The following is a 14,858-nucleotide window of genomic DNA, read 5'->3' on the forward strand; positions in this document are numbered from 1 at the left end:
AGGAGGGAGGAGAAACCGTGAGGGGAGGGGAGGAGAGGAGGGAGGAGCAGGTCGCCGGAGAGGAGGAGGAGGAGGTCGCCGGAGAGGAGGAGGAGGCCGCCGGAGAGGAGGAGGAGGTCGCGGAGAGGAGGAGGGTAGTATGGTGTAGGAGAGAAGGGAAGATGGAGTGGAGGAGATGGAGTGGAGGAGAGGTGGAGTGGAGGAGAAGAATGAAGAGGTAAGGAGGAGAGGACACGCCCAGCCATATATACGGCATAGTAATGGCGCACCGTGGGCAGGTGCGCCATTACTAATTTTTTTATTTATTTTGAATTTTGAAGGCGGGAAGATACTAATGGCGCACCATGGGCAGGTGCGCCATTAGTAACTTTTTTTGATTTATTTTGAATTTTGAAGGCGGGAAGATAGTAATGGCGCACCATGGGCAGGTGCGCCATTAGTAAGTTTGAATTTTTTTGAATTTTTTGCCTCTCCAGATCTTAAAATCCCCGTATCCTTTTTCTGTTAGGTTTTTGAGGATTTTGGAAATGTTTAACGGGGTTCATATAAAAAACTTTTTCATCCGAGTTCGTATGCAAAAGTTATGCCCATTTTTACAAATTCTCGAGAGATTTTGCAAAAAGGTCGAAAATTCATGTTTGTAAATTTTGCTAACAACTAGACCACATATCACATGGGAATCTTATTTTCTTTTATTTTTTTGACATTTCTATCATTTTCTTTTATTTTTTTAAACTGAAAAGGCGGTCCCCAGGGGGGTCAATTCGGGGGAATGTTTGGGCCAAATTACTAATGGCGCACCGTGGGAGTGGTGCGCCATTACTAGTTCAACTAGTAATGGCGCACCACTCCCACGGTGCGCCGTTAGTAGTTTAAAAAATAAAAATAAAAAAATTGAATTTTTTTTGAAACATAATTATTAATGGTGCACAGTGGGAGTGGTGCGCCATTACTAGTTTTGAAAAAAATAATTTTTTTTTACTAATGGCGCACCGTGGATGTGGTGCGCCATTAGTATTTGCACACTAATGGCGCACCAACACCTGGTGCGCCATTAGTATTTAGTAATGGCGCACCACATGTACAGTGCGCCATTAGTGTCCATATTTGCTATAGCTGTTTTTGTAGTAGTGGGAGGAGACACTCCGGCGGCGGACGCTGGAGCGTGAGCACGCCCCTATGCTCGAAAGTCTCCGGATCAGGGCCAACGCGGCGCTGGGCGCCATTTGCAATGAAGAGGCCCCTCATCCCCACTCGAGTGACTATGCCAGTCACCTTCTTTTCTTCACTGTCATGGTGACACGCCTGGAGAACCGATCTGAGAGGGCTCACGTGCTTGTCAAAGAGAGGAGTCGTGGCCTGCTCCGGTGCGCGTTCTCTCGTGTCTTCAGCTATCTCTAGAACACCTACCCCAACTTCGATTTCGACGCCGCCATTGCTCCTGTGCCCGAGGCCATCTGGGGTGACCTGGCACATTGGGTGGAAGACAAATAGGACGCCCTAGTCAGGGCCTTCACCTCCGAGGATGACGCGGTGGTGGTCGCTGTGGATTGAGGTGACGCGGTGGACGATGGCGAGGGTGGCACCGATGATGGCGGCGACGATGCTGGTAACGATGACGGAGACGTCGGCGATGGTGACAGCGACGCCAGCGATGCGTCTGAGGGCGACTCGTAGGATGCGGTGAGCAATATGTCCGATTGAACCCGCGCTTCCTTGTCGTTGACCCTGCATATGAAAGCTCGGGCAAAACCATGAAGGTTGTAAGAGCATTTTGGGAGGGGAAAAGCCTCGTGTAAACAGATTATTGCTTTTGTTCTTTAGGCTAGGTGAAAGATGTGTTTTCCTAAATCCGCGAGTCCTGCCATGAGCCTACTGCTGTAGTTTACCTTTGTCCGGGCCAGTTCCGGACCGGGCCACGAGGTCTTGAGTTCCGGAGGAGCCTGCCGATCCGCCCTAGAGGGCCTCACGAGAAGCGAGAGTTAGCCATAGAAGGACGTGTGTGCAGCACGTGCGCACCGTGCCCAGCCCCCGCTCGCGAGGAGCCCACGAGGGGGGGGCAGCAGGGGTGAACCCTGAACCAGGGCAAGGAACCAAATCGCAAGAAATCGCACGAACAAGAAAAGACACCTCCACGCTTATCAACGAAAATTCAGCTTCAACTTAAATCCAAAACCGGAAAATAGGGCTACAAAAAGAGAGATAGAAAGCGAATGGCCGCGTCCGGCACCTAGTCTAGTCTTCTTGTCTTCTCACCAGCGCGGAGCTAAGTGCTGCCACTAGTCGTGGGAGGGAGCCCTCGGGGCCCGAGGGTGGCACTCCTGAGACTCGGGGGCGTGTACAACCCCACTCATTATTACGTGAGAGTGTCATGAGCGGAGATCTTCACAAGCGCAAGCCTTACTTCATATCGCCAGATGAGGGCCCCGCCTTGCGCCACCCTCGACCATCACTGGGGGCGACCGGGGACCAGGATGACACCAAGGGGCAAAGGGGACGCCAGCGGTGCCCTCGGTGACCACGGGTCCTTTGCCGGGGGAAGGCTTGCTGGCACCTCGCTGGCAGAGGGCCTACCTCCGGGGGATGTCTTCCTCCATGCGATGCAGGGAGGGGTCTTGCTCCCGGCTCCTCCCCGGCAGCCCCCACTACGCTACCCCTGTTGGAAGGGGGGCCGCCGTCCGCCACCATGACATGACCCTCCTGCGACCCATGGTTAGTGTAAGCTTGCTCCTGAGAGATTAGTGGTACCCTGTAGTTGTTGTTCCTGGCATGGTTGGTGAGGCTTCCGGGGGGCTCCTGGAAGGCCCCAGCTTCTGGTGCCTCCTCCTCCAGATCGGCTCGAGGAACGAGCTGGGGTCGTCTTCCAGTGCGTACTCCTGGTCCATCATGCGGGGTACGTAGGCCTCCGAGGCCGTCGCCTCAAAGACCTCACCGTAATGCCCCATGCTCCATGTCGCTCGGCCCAGCGCACCGCCCAGAGGATGGTAGGGCGGCGTCCCGCCGGGGTCGTAGGCGGCGATGCTCGAACCCACGCTCGTTGGAGGTGGCGGGGGTGAGATTGGGCGTCCGGTGTCCTTGTCCACACCAGTGTCGATGGAGCCCACAGGCGCGCCCGGGGTAGCGCGGGCGCGGCGAGGCGCTCCCGAGGCCTAAGGTGTAAGCAGGGAGCAGAACGGAGGCGCTCCCGAGGCCGCTGCGTCCAGTATCTCGGCGACGCGTTCCAGCAGTGCATCCCGGCCGCTCTCCATCAGCCAGCATCGCAGCTGATCGCGAGCCACCTTGAGCGTGGCCCTCATGTTTTCTTGTTCCTGTCGAGTGTGCGGCGCCTTGTCCACGGCGTGGCTTGAACCCTTGCAGCTGCCCGTACTTGGCGTGGAGTAAGGGTGGATGGTGCTTAACCACGTCGCCCGCGCCCTGCAGCGCTTGGCGGTGCGCGTGCTGCCTGTGACGCGGGGTTGAGGTCTTCTTGGGCAGGCAGAGCCGCCCGGGCCGGCCAAGCTCCCCACCGGTCGACGTTGGTCCTCGGGTCGCCGAACATTGTAGCTGTGGAGTGTTGGTGGATCGACTAGAGAAATGAAGACTCCAGCGCACCCCTACCTAGCGTGCCAAATGTCGGATTTCGGGTTCCGGCAAAACCCTTGAGGTTCGAACACTGGGGTGCGCATGAAGATCTCCCTCCTCTCTAGCTCGCACACTCAACAATCTCACAGCCTAGCTCGATGGACCCAAAGAACATGAGACACAAGATTTATACTGGTTCTGGCCACTGTTGTGGTGTAATATCCTACTCCAGTGTGGTGTGGTGGATTGCCTCTTGGGCTGAGGATGAACAGTTACAAGGGAAGAACAGCCTCTTGAAGAGAGGTGTTCTTGTGCTTGGTGAACTTGTGTGAGGCTAAGGATGGGATGGCTCTTATCCAAGATCCGATGCAAGATGAGATCCCCGATCATATCTCTCTTCCTACTATGGTGGTGGCTAGCCCTATTTATAGAGGCCCTGGTCCTCTTCCCAAATATTGAGCGGGAAGGGATCCCTCAATGGCCAATTTGAAGGGGTCCAGCTAGTACAAGCTATCCTGAAAAAAGTGGTCTTCTCCTGCCAAAGGCTCTGGTGGTGACGCCGTCTTGGGCTCCACGGTGACCTCCGTCCTGCCGTCCTGTTGGTCTTGGTCTTATTGCACCAATATGGAAACATTTGCCTGATGCCTTGGAACTCCTCGCCTGTGCTTTCCTCCTTAACACCAAAGAGGGAACGGGGACACTATGCTCGCTGGCGCCCGCCTGGTCTTGATCATCATGGCTTACGTCATTGGGACCTCGTGAGGTTCGCCTTGCCTTGATCTCTCCGCCCCTCGTGAGCTAGCCTGGTGAGGCCGACCCTGAGGAGGTCTTGCACCGTCCACCTCGCAAGGCTTGGCCCCTCGCGAGGGTCTTGAATGTTTGCTAGTGAAGATGGGTCGTACGGGGCCGCTGGAGCAGCCACGCTGCGGGACGCAGGCAGGCAAGTCTGGGGACCCCTGTGCCCAGAATGCCGACAACGGCGCGGCCTAGGAAGGGGACGACATGGAGCCAGGGAAGACGAGACAGTGGATGCCCATGCGGAGAGGAGTACGAGGGTTCACTGGTTCGTCTGTAGTGTGAGGATGCCATCGCTGTAGGGCCTGGCTAGTGGTGGGAGTGGTCGGTGGAGGTGAGGCCTCCGCGGCAGCACAGCCGGCCACGGGAGGCAGGAGCATGCGGCACGACCGGCGCTGCTTTGGGCGGCTGGAGCAAGAAGACCAAAGGTTGAAGAATCACAACGGCCGTTCGATGCACATCATACGGTCACTGCTGCTAGAATTGTTTATATTGACTAAGTTGACAAATCCCTTGGTACGTGTCAATTTAGTAGGCCCACATGTCAGCCTCCAAAACGGTGTGCCCTAGATGTCAGGGGGAGGAATCATTTTTTGGGCAGCTGAAGCTAGAATATCCGAGATTGAAGAGTCAACACGACATTCGTTGGATGGACATCCAACGGACACTGCTGCTAGAACCGTGTGTTGACTATAAGTTGACAAAGCCTTGCATACGCATCAACTTAGTAGGCCCACAAGTGTGTGGCAGAGAACTTATAGCCCATTTGCGATTTGTAAGAATGCACAGCCCACTTTTGAATTCTAATGGAATTTACTACAACCCATTTAGAGTTTGGTAAAAGTGCAACCCATTTTCTAGCTAGGACAACGATTAATAATTTCAACCAACCGTTCAAAACAGAATTCAATAAAATTTCCCACATTTTGATAGGATTCGAAATATTTTTGTCCTAAAATTTCTAGTCAAATTAAATACAATTTCAATATAAATTTGTATTACGTAAAAATCCAACAAAACATTGTGCGTGCAACAATTAATGAAATTAAAATTTCAAAATCCAAAAGTAATATTTTATAAACTAATTACGTGTTTGGTGCATTTTTTATAGTTACTGCCCAGTTTTTATAATTACATCCCATTTATTATTTGTTCGAGCCCATCTTCTTGTTAAGCCTAATGCATCCCTCCTAGGAAAGATTTACAGCCTAGCGGGGCGGAGAATAACAAGTTGACCTCGATTGTGTACAACTGTCGGCCCAGTTGCATTGCTGATGTTGAAAAAAGGCTTGTATAGTACAGTACAACCTTACATGGCTACTTAGCCCACATTCAGCGACGTCGGAAAGGCCCAAACATGGCTTGTGTACAACTTTATGAAGTCACTGAGCTCAATTAATAACTTAAGAAAAAATTTAGAGTACAGTGGAACCTAATTAAAAGCTGTCATGAGCGAAGAAATAATTCAATGGGTCCCACTTGTGTGTGTGTGTGTGAGAGAGAGAGAGAGAGAGAGAGATCCATCGGTTGATGCTCGTAAATACATCTTTCAGCCATATGCATTGATGATGCTTAGTAAAAACTTATATAATTGACACAATCATATAGAACATCATATCACACTGAACTTGCATACAAAAATTTCACGCAGGCGGCATAATCAAGGTGGAAGCAGTGGATCGCTATGGGTAGGGCTATGTTGAAACCAACGAACTCGTACATAACGGTTCATCTTCTTTATCAATGACGGGGAAATATCTTGAATGATGTGCAAAGAAAACAGATAGACAAAACAATATATAAGTTCTGCTAGAACATTAAGTTGACGTACAACCCTATCTAAAAAGTTCAGGTAAAAAAATAGAACAGGTCATCTGACAAGATTCAGTTGTTACCTCAAATTAGAGCACATCCAGGCAGCCAGCCCTGCCTCTTCTCCCAAAGAAGCAGTGGCCTCCGCCGCGCGATGGAGTAGGCCCTGTGCCATCCATCGTTTTGAGCAACATGGGGAATGTCTGATGTTGACTCCTGTAATGAACATCATCAACGGACCCGGGCACCAGCAGCGGCTGCAGGACTTCGATTGATGGCTGACCACTTCTTCGACATGCACGAACACTCGATATAGGTACATCCCTACATGGTCCGTGGAGGCCTTGGTGGCGACGAAGAGTACAACCCCGGTTCCTGCACCGGTATCTCAACACCAATCACCTTCGGTATGGTGGACGGTTTCTTCATCCATGCCATAACCGTCAGAGCCCAGCTGTCTGGAGGAACAAACATACTTACGAGCTCACCTCCAAGGTCGTTGATAAGCTCATTCCTGGAATCGCTGTTCCAAGCACGTCAAGGCATGCCGTGGAAGGTAAGCTTTGTTAGAAACTCAAGGTCAGAGGGCACCGAGCCCCATCCTGGGTGCCATCAATCAAATCTCACCAGCGTGCCATCGCAGAACAAGCGCCGGGGAGATTCGAACACACGTCTGCGTTCGAAAGTTGTCCGAAACCTGACGAAGAAATCAGCTAGTGGCAGACAGACTCCAACGAGAAAGTCACTTATTTGGATGCCGCGCACAATGCCAAGAGCTTTGACAAGGTCGTCCGGCAAGACGGGAGGCCGGCCACTATTGAGCAATAGCACATAGCGCCCGAAGGCAGGACGGACCTCAGGATCTCCGCCTCGGAGATCCGTGTTGACCGGCAATATGATAGTGCGCTTGAGTACAGGGATTACAGGAGGGGGATTTGGGGGAACTGGAGTAGGAATCGAGATTCCAGAGGTGGGGGAGGGGCGGTTGATTGGGGATGAAAAGGTAGCATGAATTTCGACCATGCGCCAATATGCTCTCAGTGCGCAAGCGCATGAAAACACCGGTGGCACCCACATGTCGGCCTAAGAGTCCCTATTCTTTCTTTTTTTGAGAGCCTGGCATTTTTTGAGGATCTTTTGAGAGCCCGGCCTAAGATTCATATATAATTGACCTATTTGGCATTGCGTTACTACTCGGCCCATATTCAACGGCACCTCACTAGCCCAAACAAGTGTACATCATTGAAAAGACACTGAGCTCAAATTATAACTTGAAAAAAGGAGATGTACTCTGAACACTTGAGAATTGTGATGCCCTCATTTAGCCCACCAGCAGTCTGAGATAATAACCAGTTCGAAACAACGATATATACAACATTCAAACACTGACTAGTGACTACTACTGGCATAAACAGCAAGACATGATAGTTCATAAGAAGTCTTGCTACACCACCAAAACGCACCCATCTGCAGCGCTCAGACTCTCATGATCCAGACAAGAATGACATTCTAAATAGAGGCAACTATTACATAGTAACAGTGACATAGACGAGGATGACCAAATGACAAGGAATATGCATAGCAAAAGAGAGAACTACCCATCCAGAACAAGCAGTAAAGACAACAAGTCATTTGAAGAGGGATGATCCAACACCATCATAATTTGCAGCCCCGGTTCAGCCACGAGTGATCCAGAGACACCAATACTCCACCCTTTCGACGCAACAACCCAATTACCTATCAACCTGAAGGCTTGAACCACATCACTGCCAGTCGGACTCGACACATCCAAGGATCAAAGTTAATCCAAATGCCTTTGTCATTCTCACCTTCTTTTGGCTGCAGGCTGTATCATTGACAATCAGGGGAGTTTGCTCCCAAACTTGTAGGGCTCGCCGTGTAGACACAATTTTCCATAGCAAACAGAGCTTCTCTGCCATCAAGGTCCTTGCCAATGGTGATCTCGTGGTTAATTGGATAATTGAGCTTCTCTCCACCAAGGCTATTTACCCGCCTCCAACTCAAAAATCTTGCAGGCCCCAACAAGCTGTTATCCTGCTCATAGACGTAATAGCCACTGTCCGGATACTCAGGTATTTCACGGTGCTTGCATACAGTAGGGTTTTTGTAATATAACTTTTCCGGCTCATGTGTTCGAATGATCATCAGTCTTTTGCCGTCCTTTGATCGAGCGAGGAACCAGTTGTGCTTCCCTGTTTTGGCAAAGGTGGTGTGATTACAAAGGGTGGTAAATGTAGGAACAATACATCATATCAAAAAGGACAGGCATTGTTAATGTAAGATCAACATTGTTCAGAGTATGAGTAGGATAATGCAATAAACAACATTAATATGTCCCTATTTGAACTGGGAGTAAATACATGGAAATGTATACTGGGTTTGAAAATATAGAAGTGCCATGCATGGTTATACTCATGTTATCTCACAATCGATTCTTCACAGGAAACTACCATGTCATGCATGTTATGTAATCATGTTCTGTCCTCAGAAACAAATTCTTCAAGGAAACTTCCAGATCATGCATTGTTATATACTCATGTTATGTGGGCCAAATTTTTGTGAGGATATTATTCTAGCTATTGATTGCTGAAGGGCGAACATAGGTATGTACACATGGTAAGCATTACAGGATTTCACTACTTCAAAATATAGAGTTCTCCATATGCACATTTACTTCCCTCATGTATGGTTAGATAAATCAATAGTGTGATGCATGTGTCTACATCATGAAAATGAGGAAACTAACATGGCCATTGATACACACTCCTATTTAGTAGTATATAGATTACTATAAAATAAGGAGAATATCAATATCTTCCTAACATTTTGATTATTCAGGGGTACAAATTGGCTGTAATGACATGGTCACAATCGCATGAATTAACTCATTAAAAATATAGATGATTTGCGGTATCTCTAATACATTGCCATACTTCTACTTAAATTCTGCTCAAACAGGGATATGTCAATCATCACAAGAAGTTCAAACAGTGTCATGGCGTCATCATTAACATCAGACGAAAACAACTTACACGTGCCATCCCAGCAATACGTGGTGCCATTTGCTTTGTCGACCGCGTAGATGATGCCATTGTGTTCAATAGAATCATAGAAGTGTGTATCAACTTTGACGACGATCCACTACGAGCTGACTTGTCTCCAGCTAAAGAAGGCACCGGCGGAAAGATAGGCGAGTCCCTTGTCGAACAACGCAATTAGCTTGAAATCTGCATAATCCGCATGTCGTGTGGGCACTTGGAAGATTACAATCTTCTGCAAAACAAGGTGCGTCCAACTGACGGCGTAATCTAGATGACTTGGACCGCAAAGGTAAAACTCTATATCATCCAACGGAGGAAGGATAATCTCATGGGAGGTCTGGAAGTTCACGAGCACCAACTTTTCCCCGTCTTCTCTGATGGCAGCCATCCAGTGGGAGTTCATGCCATCCCAGTACATACCTGCAAGAAGTTTCGGGCGATGGTGATCGGATCGAAGTCGAGAGAAATGATGTACGACGGCCCACTACATACCTGCAAAGAAGTTTCGGCTAATGGAGGTTGGATTGAAGTCGAGGGGCATCATGTACGCCTCTGTATCATGGTGAGAAAATCTCGCAAGACCAGATAGTAGCAAGCAGGGTGTCTTGAAAAGCTTAGGCCTCGCTTCGACGATGGTTGTGTGCATGCCCCTTGAGCATGCAGCCAGCCGTAGGGCACTCAACATATCCATACACGAACAACAGAGGTCGAGGACGTCACTGGGGAGATTGCTCCAGTCGTGGCTCATATGGATGTTGCGCGGTTCACGTTCAGCCATGGTGGAGTTTGGAAGGTGGGGTTTTGGGGGGCTTGATTTACGGGGGAGAAGGCTTTCGGTGCTGGAGCGGCTAGCGAGGGAATAGTGGTACTGGGGGAGGCGAGGGTATGTGGGGGCATAGTGAGATGATGAAGACTGACCTCAGGATCTCCGGCGAGACGGAGATGGAGATGGAGTGGTGCTAGGGAGAGGGAGACGAGGCGAGGCATGCTATACAGTGGCGGTGACAGTGACTGCACAGTGCACAAGGTGAGGCTGACTTTGGTAACACGGACACGCCACCTGGACTGGTGTCACCTCAGGCGCAGGGTCTTGTCTCTTCACTATGAGGACCGGATGAATAATACTCCATCCATTCCAAAATATATTGCGCCCGCGCTTCCCGAGGTCCAACTTTGACCATAAATTTAACCAACAAGACCAACTGCGGCGGGAGAAAAATTATATAATTGAAAACTTCTTTCGAATACGAATTCGCTGATATAATTTTTTTCTCCCACCGTAATCGATCTTGGTAGTTAAATTTACGGTTAAAGTTGAAGCACGGGGATAGAGGAAGCACTACATTGTGGAATGGAGGGAGTAGTGTTTTGACCATCAAGTGTACCACAGTTGTACTACTACTAGTAGGAGTAGTAGGAACATGAGTAGTGCTCCCGTGCTAGCATGCCTCTGGGTTCACTTCATCCTCCAGGTATCATCCATATTGCGAGTAGAACGAAATTCTCGTGCATGCGGAAGTGTGAAGAAGGACTTTTCTTTTTGAGGATAACCGCATATTCCTTAACTAGAGATGTTGTGTCTCCCACGCACGCGCCAATATCCATCCGAACCAGCTACGACACATTTTTTTATCCGTTTGCATAGGTCCCACCGGTCAGGAGGGGTGCAGAAATAAAAAGGAAGCATAAAATGTCTCTCCATGGTGATTTGAAAGAGTGACCTCAACTAGCCAGTGGCACATGTAGCGCTAGAAGGATGGGCACATACAGGGACAGGCCCCACTCCTCAGTCTACCCACGTAGCCTTTTCTTTTAGTCTACCTAGCCATCTAACCAAATGCCTGCAGGCCACTTCTCCCATTTACTTCTCAATCGGGAACCGATTTTCCTCGGCTTCTTCACTACTCCTTGATCTTCATTTGCATCCAAACCACACTGCATTCACATTGTTTTAACCTCTTCACATGCTCCTGGAGTAATTCCGAAGCCCCTATAAATAATCATATTCTTTAGTTAGACTAGCCATCTAATCCTAATTCTCCACACCATAGCCCTCCGGTCCAGCGGTTCCAAATGGTGAAAGAGATCTAGATGCAGGTTTTTAGCATCCAACATGTCCTCATCGAAGGCTCGTTGAGCATAGTTGCCACAGTCACCGACCACGCCTAAGGGTTGTTTGGAAGTGGATCAACAATGTATCCAACTCCCTCCAAAAGGTGGAGATGAATATCATTGGTCTCGACGCAGAGTACACGGAGCGTGCCACTAGGAAGATCGAACGCTCGCCGTCCTTCAGCTATGCCTTGAAGATGATGTTTTGGTGTACCACATCATACACACGCCCTCCATAGCAGGTGAGCATCACGATTTCTTGTCTCGGGAGGACATATAATTCTGTGGGGCAGCCATCGCATGGGACAAACAGAAGTTGGAGCCGAACAACCTTGATTTGAAAAGCATCGCTGACCTACAAACCAAAATAAAAATTCCTGTAGAAGATTGTGATAAACCGACGCCATCCCTATTCGACGTAGAAAATTTTGTGCTCGGAACAAATCTTTAGAAGGGTGATGAGACGCTGGCATTAAGGTCGTCTGGATGGGAGAATTATCCCTTGATGTACGAGCAAATAAAATATGCTTCCCTTGATGCCCGTGTGAGTTTGGAGATAGCTACAAGGTTCAGAGAGCTTGTTGCGAAGATGTCTCCCACAGAAAATGAGAACAACAAGAAGAAGATGTTGCACCAGCATCAGGGCATTATGGATGGATGAACTATTTCCTCTCTTGTAAAAAAAATATTCCCTCTATGTATATTGATATAGATGGACTATTTCGATGGTGTGCATGTCTTTGGAACAAGTAGTAGCGTGGGTCCGCTTGACCATAAGGAACTATTTATACGCCTAGCTTTCTCTACTACTCCTTCCAGTGATTGGTATGCAATGCATGTGTCCGTAGACATGACAGCTTGTCCATGGAAGTTCAAGTACGGCGACCATCACATTTCATCCACTGCCAATCGGGATTCCCACGACGCCGATGTCGGTGTCAAAACTGGCGGATCTCGGGTAGGGGGTCCCGAGCTGTGCATCTAGGATAGATGGTAACAGGAGACCGGGGACACGATGTTTACCCAGGTTTGGGCCCTCTCTATGGAGGTAATACCCTACATCCTTCTTGATTAATATTGATGAATATGAGTGTTACAAGAGTTGATCTACCACGAGATCATAATGGCTAAACCCTAGACATATAGCCTGTGTGACTATGGAAATGAATATCCTTTCTAGACTATCCCCTCCGGTTTACATCGACACCAATGGGATCTAGGGTTTACATAGAGTCGGTTACAATAAGAAGGAATCTTCATAGTCGGTCGCCGAGCTTGCCTTCCACGCCAAGGAGAGTCCAATCCGGACACGAGTATAGTCTTCGGCCTTCGTGTCCTCACATCCCATCAGTCCGGCCCATGAATAATAGGCCGGATGCCCGAGGACCCCTTAGTACAGGACTCCCTTAGTAGCCCCTGAACCTGGCTTCAATGACGAGGAGTCCGGCGCGCGGATTTTCTTCGGCATTGCAAGGCGGGTTCCCTTCTATCCGAACTTCAAGATAGTCTTCGGATGCGATAATAGTATCCAGACCTGTCACACACACCATACATAACCACAGAGAGAATATATTTTTACATGAGTCTAATCTGCTGACAACTTTTTATAATATGACATCACGTCCGCCCGGTCATAATTCCAAACCACTTTCATGTTTCGACGCCCCACGTCCCGAGACATGGTTGCCATTGGCACGTCTTGTCAAAGCAGAGATCGTGTCCCCTTATTACGGGATTCTCATCAATACGGGCATGTGTGACCCAACCGTGCTGTTTGCATGGCCCTTGGGAATAGTCGAGTGAGGAGACGCTTGATATTCATGGCCTTTATAAGGGGATAAGGATCCCCTTCCTTCACCCACACCTCAGCTCCTCCTTTGTCCTTCCGTCCCTAAGCTCCAGCGCCCAAGCTTTTAGCTTTTCCCTCGACCGAGAAAGCACTCCAAAGATGTCCGGATCCGGAGCTGGGGGTAAGTGGATGGCCTCCTCTGTCAAGAAGAAGGATATCAAGGAACTCCGGGAGGCCGGATATCTGGCCAAGGAGAGTGCTCACTGACTCCCGGCCATGGGACAGATCGTCCCTACTCTAGAGCCCCACGAGAGGGTTGTGTTTCTCACACATTTCATTCGCGGGCTGGGCTTCTCTCTTCACCCCTTCGTCCGTGGACTGATGTTTTACTACGGGCTTGACTTCCATGACCTAGCTCCCAACTTCATCCTCAACATCATGACATTCATTCTCGTGTGCGAAGCCTTTCTCCGCATCCCGCCTCACTTCGGCCTATGGCTGAAGACCTTCAATGTGAAGCCGAAGGTGGTGAGCGGCTAACAAGCAGAGTGCGGAGGCGCCATGGTGGGCAAGATGTCTTATGTTACCTGGCCCGGAGGCTCGTTCGCGGAGACGGTGAAAGGGTGGAAATCGGGGTGGTTCTATATCACCGAGCCGCGCGACGCCAACTGGGTGGCGGCCCCCGAATTCAGATCCGGAATCCCGATGCGGCTCACCTCCTGGGATGAGAGGGGCCTAACCCGGGGTCCTTCGGACAAGCTGACTGGGCTCCAAACGTGCGTCCAGAACATGATAGATAGGAATATCAAGCTCATCAATGTGGTCCAGGTCATCCTCATTCGTCGGGTCCTTCCGTGTCAACGCCAGACATGCTATCTGTGGGAGTACGATCCGGCCAAGCACCAGACGCTAGTAGAGCTCTTCGGCATGACGCACGAATAAATCTGGAAAGTGCTCTTCAAGGCCAGCGAGATGCCACCGCCCACGACCGAAGATCGCGGGCTTAGCTTAAAACGCCAGGCTAACCCGGTAAGTTCTTTTAATGTTTTCAAGGCGTACCATTTACCAGCATACTTTGAGAAAAAGCCTAAGCTTTCCTACATGTGTTTTCAGGCCTGGATCAAGATAGTGGAGGGGATTAACTGTCCGGCTCCACTGCCCGAAGACCAAGAATTCTCGTTACTGATGAACATGCCTTTTCCGGCGCCTTATGAGGTACCAGAGAAGAAGGCCAAGAAAGTGGCCAAAGGGGCCAAGAAGGGTCCTCGCCGAAAAGGCACTCAGGATGTGATGTCCAAATACAAGACTTCCACTTCGTCCGCTGATGATGACGACGAAGAGGAAGAAGACAGCGAATCCCCACCTGAAGTGGGGAGTAAGAAGAGAGCGGCCCTCACCAATCCGGAGGCGAAAGCGCCTAAGAGGGTTAGAGGATCCTGTGCGGATAACTTCGTGTGGGATGTTAACAGCAGTCCGGAGCGACCTCGCCGGACCAAGCCTCGGGCCGCCTCGTAAGTACCAGAATCCGAAAACGTCTGGCTTTCTCGGTTTGTAATATTGATATATCTTAAACTTTGTTATTGCAGTCCAGCACGCGATGGCTCCGCACGATCCTCGTCAGAGCGATCGCTAGACTCAAAGGAGATGGCAATCATGTCTCTGCCACCTGCTCATTCCATCTCTCCCAAGGGTGACGACGAGGTGGTGTCGCAAAAGACCTTCCCCGA

The sequence above is a fragment of the Triticum dicoccoides genome, chromosome 2A (assembly GCF_002162155.2).
Source record: "Triticum dicoccoides isolate Atlit2015 ecotype Zavitan chromosome 2A, WEW_v2.0, whole genome shotgun sequence".
Taxonomy (NCBI): Eukaryota; Viridiplantae; Streptophyta; class Magnoliopsida; order Poales; family Poaceae; genus Triticum; species Triticum dicoccoides.